The sequence below is a fragment of the Lissotriton vulgaris genome, chromosome 7, assembly GCF_964263255.1.
Source record: "Lissotriton vulgaris chromosome 7, aLisVul1.2, whole genome shotgun sequence".
Taxonomy (NCBI): Eukaryota; Metazoa; Chordata; class Amphibia; order Caudata; family Salamandridae; genus Lissotriton; species Lissotriton vulgaris.
The window spans coordinates 381,921,667-381,942,638 of NC_141695.1; positions in this window are offsets into that span (position 1 = coordinate 381,921,667).

Sequence of the window (20,972 nt, forward strand, 5' to 3'; positions counted from 1 at the left end):
TTACCGATTCGGTAAATTTACAGAATCGGTAATATTTTGGCCACCTACATCTGAAACTCAAAATATCAGTCGGTAACGGCCGAAATCGTCCGTTACCGACCGGTATTTGGCCACCTACATATGGCCCTCTATGACAAAGTATCGACTTGCAACAATTCTGGTATAGACTATTGACTACTGCAATATCCTCTAAGTAAGAGCATATATTTAAGAAAGGATGTACTATTCTTAACTCCACATCTATGTACCGTGAAGATAAATAATGAGGTTACACTGATGTGGAATTAAGAATGCCTTATCTATACTTACCTTTACATTCTTGCCTTCACGATATAGAGACAGTGGGTATTTTGCGATTAATGTTACTGCAGGTGGATATTCTGAACTACATATTGCGATTACACACAATCACTTTATAAAACCCCTCAAATTATTCATCGTGGAATTAAAGTGTACACACACTGAATTTTTGTTGTTGTTGTTTTTTTTCCCAACACCAGCCAAAGACCTATTAGATGCCAATCTTTGGTGCATCTCAAAAGTAAATGGGCCTTCTGGAGCTTTCGATGGACAACCTTTAAAATGTAGGTGTAAACCCGGCTGGAACCACAGGCCTCATTCTAGTCTCATGGGTTAAATAAGGTAACAGTAAAGCCTATTGAATAAGTAACATCTAGATGCATTAAACTGAGTTTCTGACAGCCTTGTACTCCTGATGAAATTCCTGTTAACCTACTATTTTCAATTCACTAAAAGTAATGTACATTGTTTACGACGTTGTGATATGTGTAGTTAAAATGTTTACTAGATGATTTAGAATGAACGTATATGATGTCGGCGAACCACTGTGGAGAATGAATTTACCATAATATTCTTTTATAATTTTTGTATCGGTGAACAGGGGCTAGCCATATCATGAAAATGGCTTATGCGCAGTTTGATGGTCACTACTCTCCGGGCCTGTCCTTAGCCCAGATAATGTAAAAGAGACTTCATCGTGAATGGCAGCCGACAGGCCAGCGGAGAGCCATGATGCGGTGGGGACCGGAGGGCGCTCGGTAGGGGCCAGCTGGAGCATGTCACCGTGCCCTTGTGCTCTGGCTGAAAGGCGCACAAAACCCGCCCATCCCAGCTCATAAAGATGCGTGTAAAAGTCTTGCTGTGAACTTGCGAGCAGCCCTTCAGTTGCCAAAAAGTTGCCTTTGCATCCATCGTTGATGTTGTTTTGCTTGACCCACAAACCGACTCACAACAAACAGACCCCTTCACTGTCTTGACTTCCTGGTGGTTCAGATGGTGCCGCTGTGAGACCAAGTACCCATCACAAAGACACCACTAGTTCCAACACCCGCGACAGTAAAGTGCTCGGCGCTTCCTTACCTTCCTTGCGGTCGATCAGGTGGCTCTTCGCCCGGCTCTCTGTGATGTCCTTGAACGAGAAGAGGAGAGGCCACAGTGCAGGTAAGAAGAAGGGGCTCCCAGCCGAGCACAGCAAGAGGCAAAGCGAAAGCGATGCCACAGAGAGAAGGGGCTTCCCAGATGCACGCATCCCAGCAGTGAAATGGCCAATCACTGCATGGCTTCACTGTGTGAAGCCATGCAGTGATTCAGTGATTGGCCTTTAACTTGTTGCTGAGGCAGTGTGTGACAACCCCACACGCGGCATCCAATGATGGATGCTGCACGGTGGACCAGCCAATCCTGGCGCTGCATGCAGCGCCAGGATTGGCTAGGGGGGCACATTTGCTGCTCGCCCTGTCGTCCCTTGTAAACCTGGGCTACGGCAGGCTGAGAAGTACCCCTGGGTCCCACTGAGGTACTGTAGTGCGCATGCTTGGGAAAGTTGGCACCCAACTTGCACTTGCGCACTACGGTCTGTCTGCTGCAGCCTGAATGTACTGTCACTCAAGCTGCAGCAGCCGCCACCCCCCCTGCACATTCCGAAATTGCCGGGTGTGTCACGGCGGCTGACTCGCAATCCTTACAATAAATTACTCTGTACAAGACTTGTACAGAGTAATTTATTGTAAGGATTGCGGCCGCAATGCGGGTCCATGTGGCTGGTGGGGCTACGCCCCTACGCCCCAATAGACGCACCGCGGCTTCCGCTGTTCCATCTGAGCCCAAATATAACCTCCCTGTAACCTTTGTTTTTTAAATTGAGAATATATATATTTTTCTGCATGGGCAATGGCAATTTATTAAATCCTTTTATCCAAGCCTAGCAATAATATGGCTTTTCCTAGTTTCTCTCACAAAGCAGCTGTGTTGTTCATGTGTCTCCCTGTTGGCTCTGCTTGAACAGACACAAAGGGCTTGCAAGGTGTTCCTGCTCCCTCTTCCCCAAACAATACATTTACTTGCAGCTCACACTGCTGGAGAGTCAGAATGAGATAGAGCTAGTGAACTGCTGGTTACAACGTGAAGCATCTCCCAGACTCATGTTTCTTATGGGTTTTTCTAAAACACATTTGGGTCATGATGGCTCTCCAACTTATTTTGCAAGTTTTGGAATGCTTAATTTTAATAATCAGGACACATTTTTGTAACGTAACCAAGGGAGTAAAAAAGCAAGCAGGACGTGTGTCTGCGTTCAATATAGACATCCCCTTCCCTTGCACCTTTGGCGGACATCGCGTACAGGGGTTAAACAATTACTCCTTTTTCGAGAGTAGTTTAACTTCACCGTAACATAAGCACAGGAATCCCTGTCTGACAGCATCACGTATTCCAATGTGTGCACGTTGATGTCAGCACTGTTTGGAGGCTATAAATCTTTACAACCCTGAAATATTAATTTTAAGCCTGCAATATTAATTATAAAACAAAAAACGATATGGTAGACATTCTCCCTTCCTTCAACTGGGATCAAATTACAGTTCATGTGACAAGATCAACAAAGCATTTCAATGAAACTCTTAATTTATGGCACCTTCATCAGGACAGCAAAAAACAATATTGTGAAATGTATTTACTGATTCATTATGATGTAACTTGATGTTTTTTTATATTCTAATGTTTAAAAAAGTGCAGAACGTTTAGCATTTCAATGGTCATAAAGCTATATTTTTGCAACCTTGTTTCTTGTTGGGTGTCGCTTAGGAAGCGCTTGCACTGTCTCTTTGAGGCATGCTGTATTTAGGTATGGACTTTAAGCTACACCTATCTTTGCAGTTGGCGCCTCTTACTGTTCTTTGTAAACAGAAGCTTTTGATTTGTTAATTAGCTCCTTACTACCTCCCTCTCTTTGGTTGTATCCTCCCATAAGGACTGCCCCTGTTACATGTGTTCTAACTTGTGATGCTAGCTTCAAGAGCACTCTTTTATCTTTGTTGGCCTGCCTCGTTTGTTAAGTGTTTTATTTACTTAGCTTCAGCAGTTTTATTTTCCCTTCTTTCACGTAATCTCCCCTGGCCGTCCCTCCACCCCCTCACTTCTCCCACAACTCTTGTTGGCCGCTCCCACCACTCCTCCAAGATGGCTGCCTTTTTCTTGTTCAGTTTAAATTACAATTCTTATACTTTATCTCTGTGCCCTCTTTCCCCCCCCCTCATCCATCCCACAACACTACTTGCCTGCCCCCACCACCACTACAAGATCAGTGCATTTTCCCCCAATTACATTTACATAGTTGTGATTGCTGTTTTTTTGTGTCAATTACATTTGTACATTTATATAGAGCAGGCAGGTGTGACAATAAGTGGTTTGCAAAATTTTACAAAATATTAAGCTGACGGCAAGGTTCGAACACAGATCCCAGTTCCCGAGACAGCAGCTAGCAGGGAGGTTACAATGCAAAAGGGCTCCCTGATTGGCTGTGCCCTCTCTCCCCCCACCCCCTCCTCCCTCCCACAAAACTACTTGCCCGCCCCTTCCACCCCTACAACATTGCTGCTTTTTTCCATGTAAATTTGTATAATCTGTTTATACTAAAGATTCCCCTGGGAGTACAACTTCATTTTGTGGACGGACTGTTGTAGCACAACCTCATCCCGCAGGTACTTTACACCTCAACACTTGTGGAAAGCTGGTAAAATCCCCTTACCCACCTGCTTCAGATGTACCCATAACAAAGCTGATTTGTTCCATAATTAATGGGCATGTCCCCTGAAAGTGGATTTTTGGCAAGGCACTAAACGAACGTTGTCAGGAATCATAGGTAGAACGGTGGACCTAACACTGAGAGTGGGCTTGCTGGGTATATTGGAGGACATTGGTAGCCCCCGTTGTGAGCAAATACTGATGCAGGTGGCTACAGTGGTCGTCAAGTGGGATATTGCTTGCAAATGGTGGTCCGCTCAGCCCCCTTCATTGGTGGAGTGGCAGAAAGGGGTGGGCTGGTGTGCTTTAATGGAATAGCTGACATATCACACTAGAGCAGTGGTCTTCAAACTTTTTTATGCCGCGTCCTCCAGTGAAAAAAATAATCACGGGGCCCCCGTTAAAATATTTTCAGTTATTTTTATTAAACTGGCAATGTTGAAATATGCCTAGACTTATTTAAACACTGCAGGTAAGTTCTGTTACCATTTCAAAAATGCAATCAAATACATGATTGACAAACGTACTATTCTGGTCAGGCAGGCCTTACTAAAATGTAAAAGTATTCACAGTGTGATGATTAGAAATGGGAGTGGGAGGTTTGAAGAATATTCGGAGTCCCCTCCCTTTTGACGCCTTCTCCCAGCCAGGATATAAATGACAAAAGATGTTAGTGATGGCCCATTACATTTTTTTCAGCTGAAAACAAAACACTGTTATCAGTGTAATATTTCCTTTGGCTAGGGCGGTCCCCCAGTTTGAAGACCCCTACTCTAGAAACTGTCCTCAGAAATACACTAAAATCCGGGGCAAATGGTGGACCTACTATGGATTGGAAAGTGTTGAATAATTTGCATATGGTTGGGGAATTGCTGAAAAATTATGTTATTGCTCTTATTGCGATGCATTTGAGGCGCATGGGGGGGTTGTAAAATATAATCCATAGGTTAAAGGTCATTGCTTCTGCCCCTTGTGACATTGGGCCTCATGACACCGCCCTCTTTCTGTTGCACGCATTTCATAGGACACCAGAGTAAACGTTTTCCAAGTCTAGCCTGCTCGTAAAGGTAACTACCTAATGATCAATACAAAAAATCCACATAATGCACTTTGCAGGAAAGTTGTTAAATGTGCACGTAAAGTTGGAGAGACCATTTGCAGGAAGCGTAAACATATAAATATGTAGTGATGCTAATTAACAAATAATTCGTCCTAAAAATCTCCCAGTGATACGGTACAAGGAAATGTGTTTAGTGCAAAGGCAGACTGACTGTAAGTTAACCTCTAGCATGGCAGCCATTCTGTGCTTCCACTGGGAGGCGCTTATCATGGTAAAGCTTGTCAACTGTATTCTACGGAAGCCCAGTGAAAACCCTCGAATGCTCACCTGCTTTTACTAAATTAAAGGGGAAGTGCTGGAAGGAAGCCCCCACCAGGAGGAGTCCCTCAGAGTTGTGCGGCGGCAGGGGCGGCCTTAGGCATGTGCAAGCTGTGCACCTGCACAGGGCCACCAAATCCCAGGGGCCACCATGCCAATATATATCTTTAATATAATAATCTTCCGAGCACTTAATGTTTATTTTGGATCTATGTGCAGGCTGCCTTCCGTCACTGCTTGTATTAGTACACTCTATAAAATTGTGCTTTAAGGAGACATCCCTACTTTAGGGCAAACACAGCATGTGCATTAACAGATAATGCTGTATAACAAGACCATAAAATAGGGGGAGCAGACAGATGCAGTAGACAACCTTCAAAAGAAAAATAATATCTTAGGTTCACAGAGTTATTAGACATCTAACTGAATCACCACTTTTTTAAATGTGAAGATATTAAGGGCCTTCAACCACGAGTCTTGGCACCAATAGAGAAAGTGATTAACCCCTCCCCTGCTGATGACGGAACCGCTCCGTCATGAGCACAGCGCAACCGACGCTGGTGACGGAGCGGTTCCGTCACCAGCATGCGCCCGCCGCTCGGCCGCCCTCCCCCCTTAGCCGCCGCAGTGAAGGGGTTAACAGAGAAAAGTTGAGTACATTCCTGAAAGTCAGGGGATTTTCAATGTCACAACTGAGCAAGCCGGTCATGACAGGACATGGAGTGGTGCGCCGACCCACAGGTACCAAAAACACACTTCGGGACTGGGAGGGTCGTTCACAGACATCTGTTTGCAACAGTTTCTACAAAAGGTTTGACACTGGTAAAATATTATGAAATGTGTGGTCTTGAAGACCAAGGAGAAGCTTCAGATCTGATTCTGAAGGTGCAGAAAGAATGGGACTGGTGTCAGAGTACATGGGTGATGGTTATGTGTGATCCATTTGTCACTTCCAGAGTGGAACGTCAGTGCGGATGTGCACAACTCCACCTAACCATGCGTAGAAGTATTGAACTGTAATAATACAGACTTAAACAAGTACCATCATCTTTTTAGCAAAACAAACAAGTTCCATCATCTTTTTACCAAAACGTCATTCACTTGAGATGTCCAACGCATTAACCTAATTTAACTTGATATTATATGCGTATTCTCCAATATGCTAATATTATAAGCTTTGTTCAACAATAATATTTCTTATATATGCCCCTTTAATTTCTGTTAATTGTATCTATAGTAGCAATCGAACCTCTAGCCTCCTAGGTATATGATAAGTTCCTTGATCTCAACGGTTCACAATTTTAGTGAAAGGGCAAATAAAGTCAAGTCCGACTGCACTCGTATCTGCATTCATCCCAATTGCTCAATAGTCACTGACTAATGGGCACAAAAAAGGAACAACTCGCATCACTTTCTCTGTTAAAATCTCTAATACTAACCACACAAGCCAGGGTGTGGTCACCTTTTATAGGAAAATGCCCAAGATGGCCACTGGTGAGAAATCATGGGAGTTGTGATTGTTCCATATTCTTTGTCGATTTGAATCTTGATTTCAAGGTCTATTTTTTAACCAGAAAGTTCTTTGTTTATGCCAGCAAGGCAGGATATGCACTTAATTCTAAATATCTGCCATGTTTACAACCAGGAAGGATGTATTCTTATTTCAAAATACATGCAGCAGCATGAACCTCTAAATCACCCTCAAATAGGCCCTAAAGCCAAGTCGGGCTTTAGGGCCTCCTTTAGCACGGAGACAGCCTTGGTGGAGGTGGTGGAAGCCATTCGGGAGTGCACGGACAAGGGTGGCAGAGCTGCGCTAATCTTATTGGACCTCTCTGCCGCCTTTGATACGGTTCCTCACCAACTCCTCCTGGCTCGCCTCACTGATATTGGCATCACCGGGGCTGTGTGGTCTTGGCTGGAGTCTTTTCTGGACTCCCGCTATCAGCAAGTCTGGATGCACCCGTACTCTTCTTCGGCCAGGCTCGTTCAGACCGGGGTCCCATAGGGCTCAACATTGAGCCCACTTCTTTTTAACATCTATATGACCCCACTGATCTACCTGGCCGAGAAGCTGGGTGCAAAAATTATGGCCTACGCTGAGGACACCCAGCTCCTGTTCACCTGGGGTAACTCGCCATTAGAAACGGATGCAGCACAAAAGTGCCTGGCAGCCGTTTTCACCTGGTTGGCTCATGCCAAACTTAAATGTAATGAGGGAAAATCAGAGATTTTACTATACGGTCATTTTCCAAACCAATTCACTAAATTGGTTTGGCCTCCTGATTTACCCCGTCCCCTCTCTGAAGGTGGCCCAGCCAAGAACCTGGGCATCTGGTTCAACGAAGATTTGAGGTTCGCAGAGCAGATGAAGCGATTGACGGGTGCCTGCTTTGGGACCCTCAGATCTCTGAGTAGATTCTTTCCTTTATTGCCCCACCCAGCCAAAGAAACGGTCGCTAGAGCCCTCATATTGTCCCGCTTGGATTATGCTAACGCTTTGTATCTGGGATCACCCTCCTTCCTAGTAAATAAACTACAGCTCATCCAAAATGTGGCCGCAAGACTCTTGCTGGGTATCTCTAGACGAAATAGCATAAGATCGCAACTGGCCACACTCCACTGGCTGCCGGTGGCCCAAAGAGTCCAATTCAGGGCTCTGGTACTCACGCATCGAGCCCTTCATGATACTGGCCCCGCCTATCTCAGGAAAAGAGTGACTTTCCATGTCCCAAGTCGCCACCTTAGGTCGGCCTCCCAACGCCGGATGGTAGTTCCCCGCTTCCGACGAACCAGATTGGGCGGTCAATCTTTTTCGGTCAAAGCCGCTGCCCTCCGGAATTCCCTCCCATTTACTCTCAGGGACACCAGAGATCTTGGCAGCTTCAAGAAGCTCCTTAAGACGCATCTTTTTAATATAGCCTACTAAAGTTGTTAAGTTCTGCCGTTCAGCTCTCGACTTCTCTGTGGTTATGCTTCGCGCCAGGATACTCATGAGTAGTTGTGCGCGTAATAAATACCCATATAACATATAACATATCATGATCCAACTGATGTCTTTTTTCAACGAAACCACAACCCCTCAGTATTGCAATTTCTGCGATTATATCACTTCTGAGGGTAAATGAAACGGCTACCATCACAGATATTGACAAGTCAAAAAGCAGAGAGGATGCTGTCTGCAAGGAATCCAACATCATAAGCAGAGAGCTGACCTTGATCACCCAGTTGTCTCAGTATTCAAAGATGGAGACTTCAGTTTTCCCAAATGAGCCACAACCAGTGCCATCACCTTTTGAAAGACTTGCAGTGCTGATGTTAGTCTGTACAGGAGGACCACGAACTGGTAGCAAGTGAACCTTACCATGAAATGTAGGCACCTCCTGTGTGACTGCAGGATTGGTTCATGAAAATATGTGTAGGGCAAGTCAAGAGACCCTATCCAGACAACCTCAATACGGGCAGTATCTTGCACATGAAGATGTTCAAGGTCACAAGGTCTGGGATTGGTTGCAGATCACCATCTTTCTTGGGAACTAGGAAGTATTGAGAATAGCATTCCTGTCCAAGTTCCTTTCTGTAGCAGAATTGCCACCTCCTGCAGCAAAATCTGCAGGTGATCCTTTTAAGGAAGGAAATTAAGGTGGTGGGTATCTGGGAAGGAGCCTGTTAAAGGGATAAGGCATAGCGATTTTGTGCTATTTTTTAAGCCCACCGGTCAGACCTTCCAGGCCTTAATAAACAAGGCTCTGATCTCTGGTTCCTAGGTGTACTTAATTGCCCCCCAGTCTTTTCTGGAATGGCTGAGCAAGTGTATGCTGGTGGAAGTTAAAACCTCTAGAGAAGACAGAAAACTGCCTATGGTCTTTGGTCAGTAACTCAAGGCATAAAGATCGGCCCCAGCAGGCGGGTAGCAATCAAAGACTGGAGGGGTAAATGTTTTGCTGGGAACACTATTTGCCACAGCCTCCAGTTCTTTGGATTCTCCTCTTGTGAAGCTATGGGAAAGGCACCAAGGCTTTTCTTAGTGCATGAGGAGGCTTGCATTTAAAGGCGTTCTCGTGATGGATGTACAAAGGGGAATGGGGTCTCCGAGTGCTGATCTAAACAGTCTGGTTCTCAACCTCTTGACTTCTAGGGACCCCCACTGAATCATTATTGGACTCCAGGAACCCCTCACAGAGTTATTACTGGAAGCCAGAGACCCCAGCCTGAGCACTGAAGCTGATCTGAACTACAAAACAATACACAAAAAAGCCAGACAAAAAGCATTCAAACAAATACACAAATAAGGACACATTTTATTTAACTCACAAACATATATAAATTAAAAACAAAAAAAATACATTTTAATTGAAAGGTTGGTGCTTTTCGAGGACCCCGGAGGAGCCTTTCTCACACCGGGTACCCCGGACCACAGGTTGGTTACCACAGGTCTAGCGGTCCGTTGGTTTAGGGCTGTAGCCAAGGTGGCCTTTTTGGAAGCACTCTTCATAGGAATGTATGACGTTACCCGCAGCCAAACACTCAGAATACCATTACAACGCAATTTTATCACCGCAAATGCCATGACTCTGCTTGATATTATAACAAAGCAAAGATAACGAAAAATGCATGTAAACATGTAAAAGTACATTTTCAATGCAGTTTACAACAACGTTTGCTATTGCCACGAAAATAAAAGGCTAATAAATGCATTTTTTTCAATTTAATCACTTACCTACTGGCCCGGGATGACGGGAAAAACAGGGGTTTTGGGAGGGTAAGTAATTTAAATAATACTAGAGTACTGGCACAGGATGTCATGAAAAACGTGTTTTGGGGGGGCAATTAATTTAAAAAATACTCGAGTACTGGGACGAGATGATGTGAAAAACAGGGGTTTTGGGTGGGTAAGTAATTTAAATAATACTCGAGTACTGGCACGGGATGTCAATTGAAAACATGGGTTTTGGGTGGGTAAGTAATTTAAATATTACTCTAGTACTTTCTTAAAATTGAAAATGTCAGCCAAATTAATACAAAATTTATTATCAAATACTGAAACGGGATAGCAGCAGTTTTGGGTGGGTAAGTAAAGGAAAAGAAATTATTTTATAAATAAATACTCAAGTATTAATTCCCTAAAGTATTTATTAATTATTTTGAAGACATTTATAAAGTATTTTGGGACGGGAAGACCGGAATAGAGGATTTGGGTGGTTAGGTGCTATAATTAATTTTTTTTATGTTTCTCAATAGTTACCCAAGTATTAATATTATTCTTGTTTTGTTCTCTTAAACAATATGAACTAAAACAATTTTTCAACATAGCGCATAAGCCATTATTTTAAATAATATTTCAAATACACGTTTTTTTTGCAGATATTAAATTGTGTGACGATTAAACAAACACAAAGAGAAGAAGTCCATCAACTATTTCCATTAATGTGCATGACATCCAAGAATGAAAACATGGCGAACTAAATCGGGAAGCATATATTTTTAAAATGTATTTTTTCAAACAGATTATAAAAATATAAGTTTAGTCACCAAATGCATAACATTTCTAGTGAGTTACATATCATATTTTTACTTTCTAAACTGTTCCACACGCAAAAACATAAATTACGCCGCCCAACATTTTGTGATCATTTGTACACTAGCTACCATAGTGACAGGACATGCTCTTTTGTCAGGAAGCTAATGTCAAATATTTGTGGAGACACACACTGCCATCTACTAAGACATTAAAAACAGCTTTACTTAAATTATCTATGTATTAGTATCAGTCTTTTTGAAAAATTTGATTTTTAAAAGAGGAATATCAAATGATATGATATGAAAGTTAATAATAGTAAAATTAATGGAGCTAATGATTTAATTATTCATAAAATGTTTTTGCGATTTAAATAACCCAGCAACGAATAGTTTAAGGACATCTCCCAGAATAAGTAATAATTCAAAACTATAAACAGATAAATCACATTTATTTTATTGAAATAAATACATTTATAAATATAAAATAATTACGAGATTAGAGGATTTTTACAAAATTTTCAAATTATTATTTAACAGACACATTCACCAACTGTTCTGTAGAATAAATTGAACATCTGTTAAACCTTTTTAAACAGGTAAATACATTTAAATTTATTATACAATAAAAATGTTACAAAAGGAAACTCGTTTTTAATTGCTAAAATAAAAAAATATTATAAAAGAAATGCAGTGTTTTTAGTAAATAAACATATGACATTTTAAAAAAATATGCTTTCTTCATAATAGATGTGACATAATTTCCTCCAATAAAAACAAAAGAATCGCTCCTGAAACTCATTTGAAAAACTTTGGAGATATATACAGGAGGTTAGTATCCAATAAGGGTTTTTGCTGCAGTGAAAGTGTTGGATAGTGTAGCGGTGCCACATAACTATTCTAACTCAAAAGGGTGAATAAATGCAACATATTTAAAAAAAAAAAAACTACAAATATCATTTATTTCTTTTGTTTCACAGCAAACCATTATAAAACCTGCAATAGAAATCCAAATCAAGTAAAACCAGATGTAGATCACATTAAAGAGGGGAGGTTAAAAAGAACAGACACAGACTCTTTCATTTTACAGATAAGATTCAGGATATGCAATAAATGAACTTGATTTTCGAGTAACTTAACAAATTTCGAGGAGTTTTTGCAGCATAGAAAGTGCTGGTCAGTGTAAGGGTGCCACATAACTATTCTATATAGAAAGTGTTGGTCAGTGTAGCATCGCGCCGTCATTTTTTCAAAGGAAGTACGTTTCTTCAATATAATTCGCATGGAGAGGGACATCAACATTTTCATGGATTCGTGTGCAACTTCTCCCTCGAGTGTCGAGCGTGCAGTGCAGGTCAGCAATACACAGTAAGTCTCCTTTTTCATTTTCGTTTTTTTTTTATTAAATATTTTTATTTAAAAAAAAATCCACCATTTTCATATATTACAGCACAGCATAATTCAAAACAACAACAAAAAGAGAAAAAAATACAATAACAGATCAAATGCTATACAGCGAGCAAACTGCTGTCTAGTGTAGCAAACCATGTGCAAGCCATTGGCACACCTAGTAAAGCAAGGAAAGAAAAGTAAGAAAGAAAAAAAGACAGAAAAAAGGACAAAATAATTTCAGCCTAAGCAAGCTTCTATCCCATAATACACAAAAAAGAAAAAACACGTCAACCCTGACATTATTGCAAACAATCAATCCATCGCCAATCCCTCCTTCCATCTGCGAATTGGATCCCAATTTCTCAGCCCTAGCTGTCTGCCCCTCCTACCTTTCCGCGCATAGATTCCTTTTTCTAAGTTATAAGCAGCTAGAAGGCTTTCCAGCCATTGCTGCATTGCAGGAGGTGTTTTATCCAGCCAGGACCTGGCTATAGTAAGTCTGAAAACTGCCATAGCAATGAATATAAACTCCCGATGGGGGACGACAATGTCTGGAATAACCCTCAATAATATTAGGGTTGGGGTAAGTGTGTCTTGGATTCCTATAGATCTGTCTAAAAATGACTCCATATCTCTGATAAGCGTAAAGAGTTGCGGGCAGGTGGCAAAAATGTGTACTATGTCCGCCTCCGGTAGGTTGCAGTGTGGACAATGGGTCCCCGAGGTGCCACCCCACTGGGCTATTCTAGCAGGGGTAATATACAGGGAGTATACTGTTTTGTAATGCTGGGCCTGGAGTGGGGCTGAATAGAGTACCTTGCAGCCCAGATCTAATGATTCCTGAAACCAACATGTCTCAATGGCCAATTTCCCAGCCCACTTCGCTCCATATTTACCTAAGTCATCTGGCTTTCCTGCTGCTAGGCATGCGTAGAAGCTGCGAATCGTACAATCGCCACCTTTTTCTATTTTATCCAAAATTTCATTGTTGCCGAAGCCAGCAGTCCCTCCCTGTTTGTTATTCAAAAAACTCCTGACCTGGTAAGTATTTGAAGAAGCTTCTACTGTCTATACGGAATTTGGTCACTAAGTCCATGAACTGTACAACCCCCCCAGGCCCAACAATATCCTGATCTTCATGATCCCTTTATTTGTCCAGCCAGCTATAACTGAGTCCGCGAAGATCGCCTCTGGAAGGGATCTGTTTTTAAACAACCGAGTAGATCTATTGAATCTACCCAACCCAAATTTTTTCAAGAAGGCAGTCCAAATCTTTTATTTATTTTTTATTTTTTTTTAAAAACCTTTATTTGAAAAAGCACACAGCTATTCAGCCTAACATCCCGGAGGCAAGGCAGCATGGTGAATCAGGAGAGCAATAGTGCAAAAACATTCGTAACAGTACAGTGCAGGTTTGTTTTTATATTTTGTAGGAAGAGAACATAGAACAGAAAAATAGCAACGCCAAACGGCGCTAAAGAGTGGCAATGGAGTAGAGGAATCATTCGAGGTGTCGGTAGCGGGCAGGGGAGAACAAGCATTAAGTCACTGATACAGAAGAGTGAAGCAGGATAATAGAGGGGAGGAGGAAAAACAGGAGCAAGCAGTTCATCGAATCACAGTTGATGTCACAGGCTATGGTGACATTTGTTCATCCAGTGCAACAGGCTCCGGGGGCAGGCAAATATCACCCCTGTAAGCATTCCAGGCCCCCCACACTTTCGTCCATTTCTGGTGCCTACCCCTGGCAACATAGACCGTCTTTTCCCTGAACATACACCAATCCATGTTGGCCTTCCACTGTACCACCAGGGGAGCCGTGGCAGCACCCCGTTTTTGCGCAATGTCCCGTTTGGCCACCATGTTGCCCAGGGTCACCCACCGGGTCTGCGCCACATTGTGATCGGATGGTTCCCAGATGTTAAGGAGACACCTCCGAGCCTCTGCATTCGCATCCACCCCAGTCACCTCGCTCATAATCCGGTGCACGCGTCTCCAGTAGGAGGCTATGACAGGGCATTCCCAAATAATATGCAGGAAGGTAGCAAGGGCACCACAGCCTCGACGACAGAGCCCGTCGGGCGAGTATCCCATACGCACAAGCCGGGGGCCAGTCACATACACTCTGTGCAGGATCTTGAATTGCACCAACCGAAGACGAGAGGAGATGGCAACCTCCTTAGGGGAAGACACAGCACTCTGCCAGTCCTCGTCGTCAATTTCCAGGCCATCACCCACCCACTGATCACGCACTCCAAGGAGAAGGTCGGTGCGGACATTGATTAGTTTTTTATACGACAGTGAGATAGCACTGTCGGGCATGTGACCATCCAACACTCTGTCTTCCAAGGGGGAGCTCTCTGGAATCGCCCCCTCCGCCGGTTTGGCAGAGAGCAGCGCGTGTCGCAGCTGGGCATAGCGGAAGAACTCCGAGCCGCCCAACTGGTATTCAGCCTGCAATTGAGGAAAGGTCTTGATCTCACCCCTAGAGAGCATATCGTCCACCCTGGAGATACCTATGAGGTCCCATTTGTCAAAGCCCTTGGTGTGCCATAACCTGCCCAAAATATCAGAGTCATACAAAGGGGTGAATCTGGTCAGCCTGCCCTGCCAGCCCTGCGCCTTGGTGATCGTCCGCCAGATGTGGACCGCTGTTTTCATTGGACCCGACATCCGCCTATCCAAGGATCTCGAATATAGTGCCCGGTAATAATTACCACCACCCAGGAGCCATCTATCCATTGCATAGCCGTGACTGTGCACCGGACCGTAAAGACCCTGGTTAATAGCCGCCAGTTGGGAGGCCCAGTAATACCTACGCACGTCCGGCAGTGCAATGCCCCCGTCGTACCACGGAAGCGTGAGCTTCGTGACAGCGACGCGGGGGCGACCATCCCAGAGCAAGGCCCGTTGGAGGCTCTCAACCTCCCTAAAATAGCGGGCCGGAACCGGATCTTGGGTGTTCTGCAAAGCATAAAGGAACCTGGGCAAAGACATCATCTTAAATAATGCTGCACGGCCCAGCAGGGAGAGCGGAAGCTTGCGCCAACTCTCGACATCGCGCCGGAGACGCAGGAGAGGAGGGAGTAAGTTGTGGTCATATCGCGCCCTCGAAGTCCCGGAGATGTAAATCCCCAAGTACTTAAAACCTTGACTGGCCACCTGGATGTTGCAGCCTCTGGGGAGGCGCGGAGTGTCCCCTTTTAGTACGTACAGGGAGGACTTGGCCCAGTTGATAACGAGGCCAGGGTACCGTCCAAAGAGTCTGAGTACGTCGCATGCCAGGATGAGTGACTTGCAGGGGGAGGTTAAGTAGAGCAGAATATCATCGGCATAGAGGGAGATTCTGTCCTCGAAGCCGGGGGCCCAGGTTATGCCATGCAGATCAGGGTGCGTGCGCAACATGGCCGCGAGCGGCTCAAGAGCAAGGGCAAACAACAGGGGCGACAAGGGGCAGCCCTGTCTGGTGCCCCTGTGAAGGGCAAAAGACGCCGATAGACGGCCATTGACAGCAACGTTGGCCAGTGGACTGGCGTAAAGCAATTTTACCCACCCCATGAACACCGGGCCAAAACCGAGCTTCGTCAACACTGCCCAGAGGTAACTCCACTCAAGAGAGTCAAAGGCCATCGTGGCGTCAAGAGAAGCGAGGACTGCCGGCTCCTCAAGGGTATGGGCCCTAGCCAGAGCGCCGTGGAGTCGACGCAAGTTAAGGGCAGTGTTGCGGTGAGGAATAAAGCCCGACTGGTCCGGATGCACTAAGTCACCAATAACTCCAATCAGGCGATTGGCGAGTAACTTGGCGAGGATCTTAGGCTCAACATTCAAGAGAGAGATGGGAAGATAAGAGCGACACAAGTCTCTTGGCTTCCCTTCCTTGTGGATGACCACAATGCTGGCCAGCCTCTGGTCCAGGGGAAGAAGGCCGGCATCCCGCGCTTCCAAAAACATAGTACGCAAGTGCGGGGAAACCACGTCCGGCCGAATCTTATACAACTCGACCGGGATGCCGTTGGGACTGGACGCCTTACCCGATTGCAACGAACGGATCGCCAGCGCGATCTCGTCGGCAGATATATCTCTGTCCAAATCGTCACGGTCCTCATCAGAGAGACAGGGAAGGGCAACGGCCGAGAGAAGCGCTGTCGAGTCAATCTCGGAGCAGTCCGAGGCAGAGGTGTAGACACCCCGGAAATAGTCAGCAAAAGACTCGGCAATGGCACTGGGGTCAGACAACAGCACCGTCGTCTCCCACAATCTCGGGTACGACACGGCTAGCCATCTACCTCCTGTCCAGCCAGGCCAGCAACTTCCCAGCCTTGTCACCAACGTCATAAATTCGACCTTGCTGTTCCTTAGCCAAAGCCAGGGCTGCATTTGTGGCAAGATCGCGGTATTCAGACTGCTTGAGGGAAAGGGCATGTAGGAGAGCGGGGTCGGGTTCGGTCCCCAACTGGGAATCAAGGCCCATAATCTCCTCCTCGACGCGCACCAAGTCGGCGTCTCTGGTTCTACGGGCCTCTGCTATAAGAGCGAAAGCCTCACCCCTCAAAACAGTCTTAAACGCCTCCCACAGGGTCGCGGCCGAGCCAACCGAACCCTCATTTTCAGAAAAATAAAGGTCGATAGCCTTGGCTAGGAGAGCGCGAGTTTTGGGATTGCGGAAATACCACGGGTTAACCGCCACCGGCCGGTCCGACAGGACGATGTCAAAATCAAATGAGACCCATAACGGGGAATGGTCTGAGATGCCCCGCGCCAGAAATCGGGCCTCAGACACGGCAGGCGCATGTGCTGCTAAGGTGAGAACATAGTCTATACGAGAAAGACTACCATGCGCACCGGAATGGAAGGAGAAATGGCAGAGCGTAGGGTGTAAAAGCCGCCAGCTATCCACCAATCCCATGGTCTCGAGGAAGGATGGCAACCACAATTGGGAACTCCGGAGGTCCCTAGGCGGGTGGCGGTCCAAGGAGCCAGAACAAACTAAATTGAAATCACCCCCCATAACCAACAAACCAGCAGGCAAAGTTAAAATGGCGCCACCAAGGTCTTGGAAAGTACTAGATTGCAGGCCCGGGGGGACGTAAACCGAAAGTAACGTCAGAGCACGCCCTTCCCATCTCCCCGCCACTGCGGCGTAATGCCCCCTCTCATCAATTAGGGTGACATCTATCTCAAGTGGGAGGGACGTACGTACAAGAACACCCGCCCCCCGAGATCCCGAAGAGAACCCTGAGTGGGCCACCATTTTGTATCCCTTACGATTGAGGGCCTTGCACGTGTTCCCAACCAAGTGCGTCTCTTGCAAAAGGACAACATCAGGCATGTGGCGTTTAAGCAGCTGAATCACAACCCCTCTCTTGATACGGTCACCCAGCCCATTGACATTCCAACTGAGTACCCGTAGTTTCCTACCCCCCATCATCATGCCACCCACCCCACCCAACCCCAACAATCCTCAACATCAAGTGAAACTTAGCAGTGTATACGACCCATTGCCTAAGAAAGAGAGGAAAGAAAGAACAAACGAACAAACTTGCCCAACCCCACCCCCCACCCTGCACCCCTGCAGCAGACTAAAAAGCCCCCCCAACCAGCAGTGTGCCTGTCGCCCCATAAAACTAGTCTACGAGAAGCCCCCAGAGGAGTAAGGAATCTCCACGAACACCTCCCGCCACCCTCCATGTAAACGACAGGAGAATTGGTAAAGTCAACGCAACATCAGTATCGACAGTCACCTATAGCAGGGCCACCAACCGCCAAATTCCGTGCAGTAGAGTCAAGTCTCATTGATCGGAACCACCAGTCGCGCCTCCAGCGTGGTCGCCGTGGTCATCCCGGCGTTGTGGCAGAGTGTCCAGCCAGTCACTCACATTTTCCGGAACGTCAAAAAACAGAGCATGACCATTATGTTCGATCCGAAGCTTGGCAGGGAACAGCATCGAATATTTAAAGCCCATGTCTCTCAGGCGCCGTTTCACTCCCGCATAGCTCTGCCGCTGCCTCTGAACCGCCCTAGTGAAGTCCGGATAAAAGTGTACTTCAGAGTTCTGGAACTTAAGCGGTCCATGCCTTCTGGACGCCTGTAGGATCGCGTCCCGGTCCCGAAAGTTGAGGAGCCGTGCAATGATGGGTCTAGGCGCCACACCCGACTTCGGCAGGCCGCCCGGAACCCGGTGGGCGCGCTCCACGGAGAAGAAATTACTCAGGCCAGGAGGCGCTAGATGTGTCTGCACCAGTTCCTCCACAAAGAGGTCCACTGCCGCCTCCTCCGAGCCTTCCGGAACACCAATGATACGGACATTTTGCCGCCTGGCACGTCTCTCAAAGTCCTCCAACCTCCTGGAGAAGTGATCAGTAGTCAATCGCAAATTCCGGACCTCCGTCTGCAGGTCCGAGACATCAGTGGTTAGGCTAGAAGTCTTGAGATCAAGCGACTTCACACGGTCGTTCGTCTTACCCAGGTCGGCCCTGATAAGAGTGAGATCCACAGCCAAAGAGTCCACCTTGTGAGTTAAGACCTCATGCTGTTTTTGCATTTCGGACCGGATGCCCGCGATGGCCCCATAACATCACAAAGGGTAGGCTCGGACCCACCGGGCGAGCCCGCTGGAGGAAGGTCTTTAGTGGAGGCCATAGCATTGGGTGGTGTCCGTGGCTGAACATATCGCTCAATCCTGTTCAGTTGTGTCTGGGCCTTGCTGCCGACGCCCTTGTTCGACGTCTTGTCGGGGTCCCCTCTGCCCGCCATGATGGGTCTGATGAGAACAAAGGACCACACCGCCCAAGCCAGAGCCAAGTGTACCGAAAGAAGGGACGAAGTCGAAATGCAGGCCAGGCCGATGATAGATAGCACTTCAGTCACAAGCACTTCGCCAGTTGGGACCTTGAGCAGCTACTCCGCATTCCAGTCGTGCGGAGTGACGGAGATCCAGGAAACAATGGCGCGTCCCTGGCACGGATATCCACTCGACGTAGCTCAGCGTAGGAACCACCGATTTAGAGGCGGAAAGCGGCTCCCGCATCAGTGACCATTCACCAAGAAGAATCCACCAACGTGGATCAGGATTTCGAACAGGATATTTGCGGAGGATCGGAGGGTCCGCGGAGCTCCGAGCTTACGCAGCCATCTTGGTTGCCCATTGACATTCCAACTGAGTACCCGTAGTTTCCTACCCCCCATCATCATGCCACCCACCCCACCCAACCCCAACAATCCTCAACATCAAGTGAAACTTAGCAGTGTATACGACCCATTGCCTAAGAAAGAGAGGAAAGAAAGAACAAACGAACAAACTTGCCCAACCCCACCCCCCACCCTGCACCCCTGCAGCAGACTAAAAAGCCCCCCCAACCAGCAGTGTGCCTGTCGCCCCATAAAACTAGTCTACGAGAAGCCCCCAGAGGAGTAAGGAATCTCCACGAACACCTCCCGCCACCCTCCATGTAAACGACAGGAGAATTGGTAAAGTCAACGCAACATCAGTATCGACAGTCACCTATAGCAGGGCCACCAACCGCCAAATTCCGTGCAGTAGAGCCAAGTCTCATTGATCGGAACCACCAGTCGCGCCTCCAGCGTGGTCGCCGTGGTCATCCCGGCGTTGTGGCAGAGTGTCCAGCCAGTCACTCACATTTTCCGGAACGTCAAAAAACAGAGCATGACCATTATGTTCGATCCAAAGCTTGGCAGGGAACAGCATCGAATATTTAAAGCCCATGTCTCTCAGGCGCCGTTTCACTCCCGCATAGCTCTGCCGCTGCCTCTGAACCGCCCTAGTGAAGTCCGGATAAAAGTGTACTTCAGAGTTCTGGAACTTAAGCGGTCCATGCCTTCTGGACGCCTGTAGGATCGCGTCCCGGTCCCGAAAGTTGAGGAGCCGTGCAATGATGGGTCTAGGCGCCACGCCCGACTTCGGCAGGCCGCCCGGAACCCGGTGGGCGCGCTCCGCTGAGAAGAAATTACTCAGGCCAGGAGGCGCTAGATGTGTCTGCACCAGTTCCTCCACAAAGAGGTCCACTGCCGCCTCCTCCGAGCCTTCCGGAACACCAATGATACGGACATTTTGCCGCCTGGCACGTCCCTCAAAGTCCTCCAACCTCCTGGAGAAGTGATCAGTAGTCAATCGCAAATTCCGGACCTCCGTCTGCAGGTCCGAGACATCAGTGGTTAGGCTAGAAGTCTTGAGATCAAGCGACTTCACACGGTCGTTCGTCTTACCCAGGTCGGCCCTGATAAGAGTGAGATCCACAGCCAAAGAGTCCACCTTGTGAGTTAAGACCTCATGCTGTTTTTGCATTTCGGACCGGATGCCCGCGATGGCCCCATAACATCACAAAGGGTAGGCTCGGACCCACCGGGCGAGCCCGCCGGAGGAAGGTCTTTAGTGGAGGCCATAGCATTGGGTGGTGTCCGTGGCTGAACATATCGCTCAATCCTGTTCAGTTGTGTCTGGGCCTTGCTGCCGACGCCCTTGTTCGACGTCTTGTCGGGGTCCCCTCTGCCCGCCATGATGGGTCTGATGAGAACAAAGGACCACACCGCCCAAGCCAGAGCCAAGTGTACCGAAAGAAGGGACGAAGTCGAAATGCAGGCCAGGCCGATGATAGATAGCACTTCAGTCACAAGCACTTCGCCAGT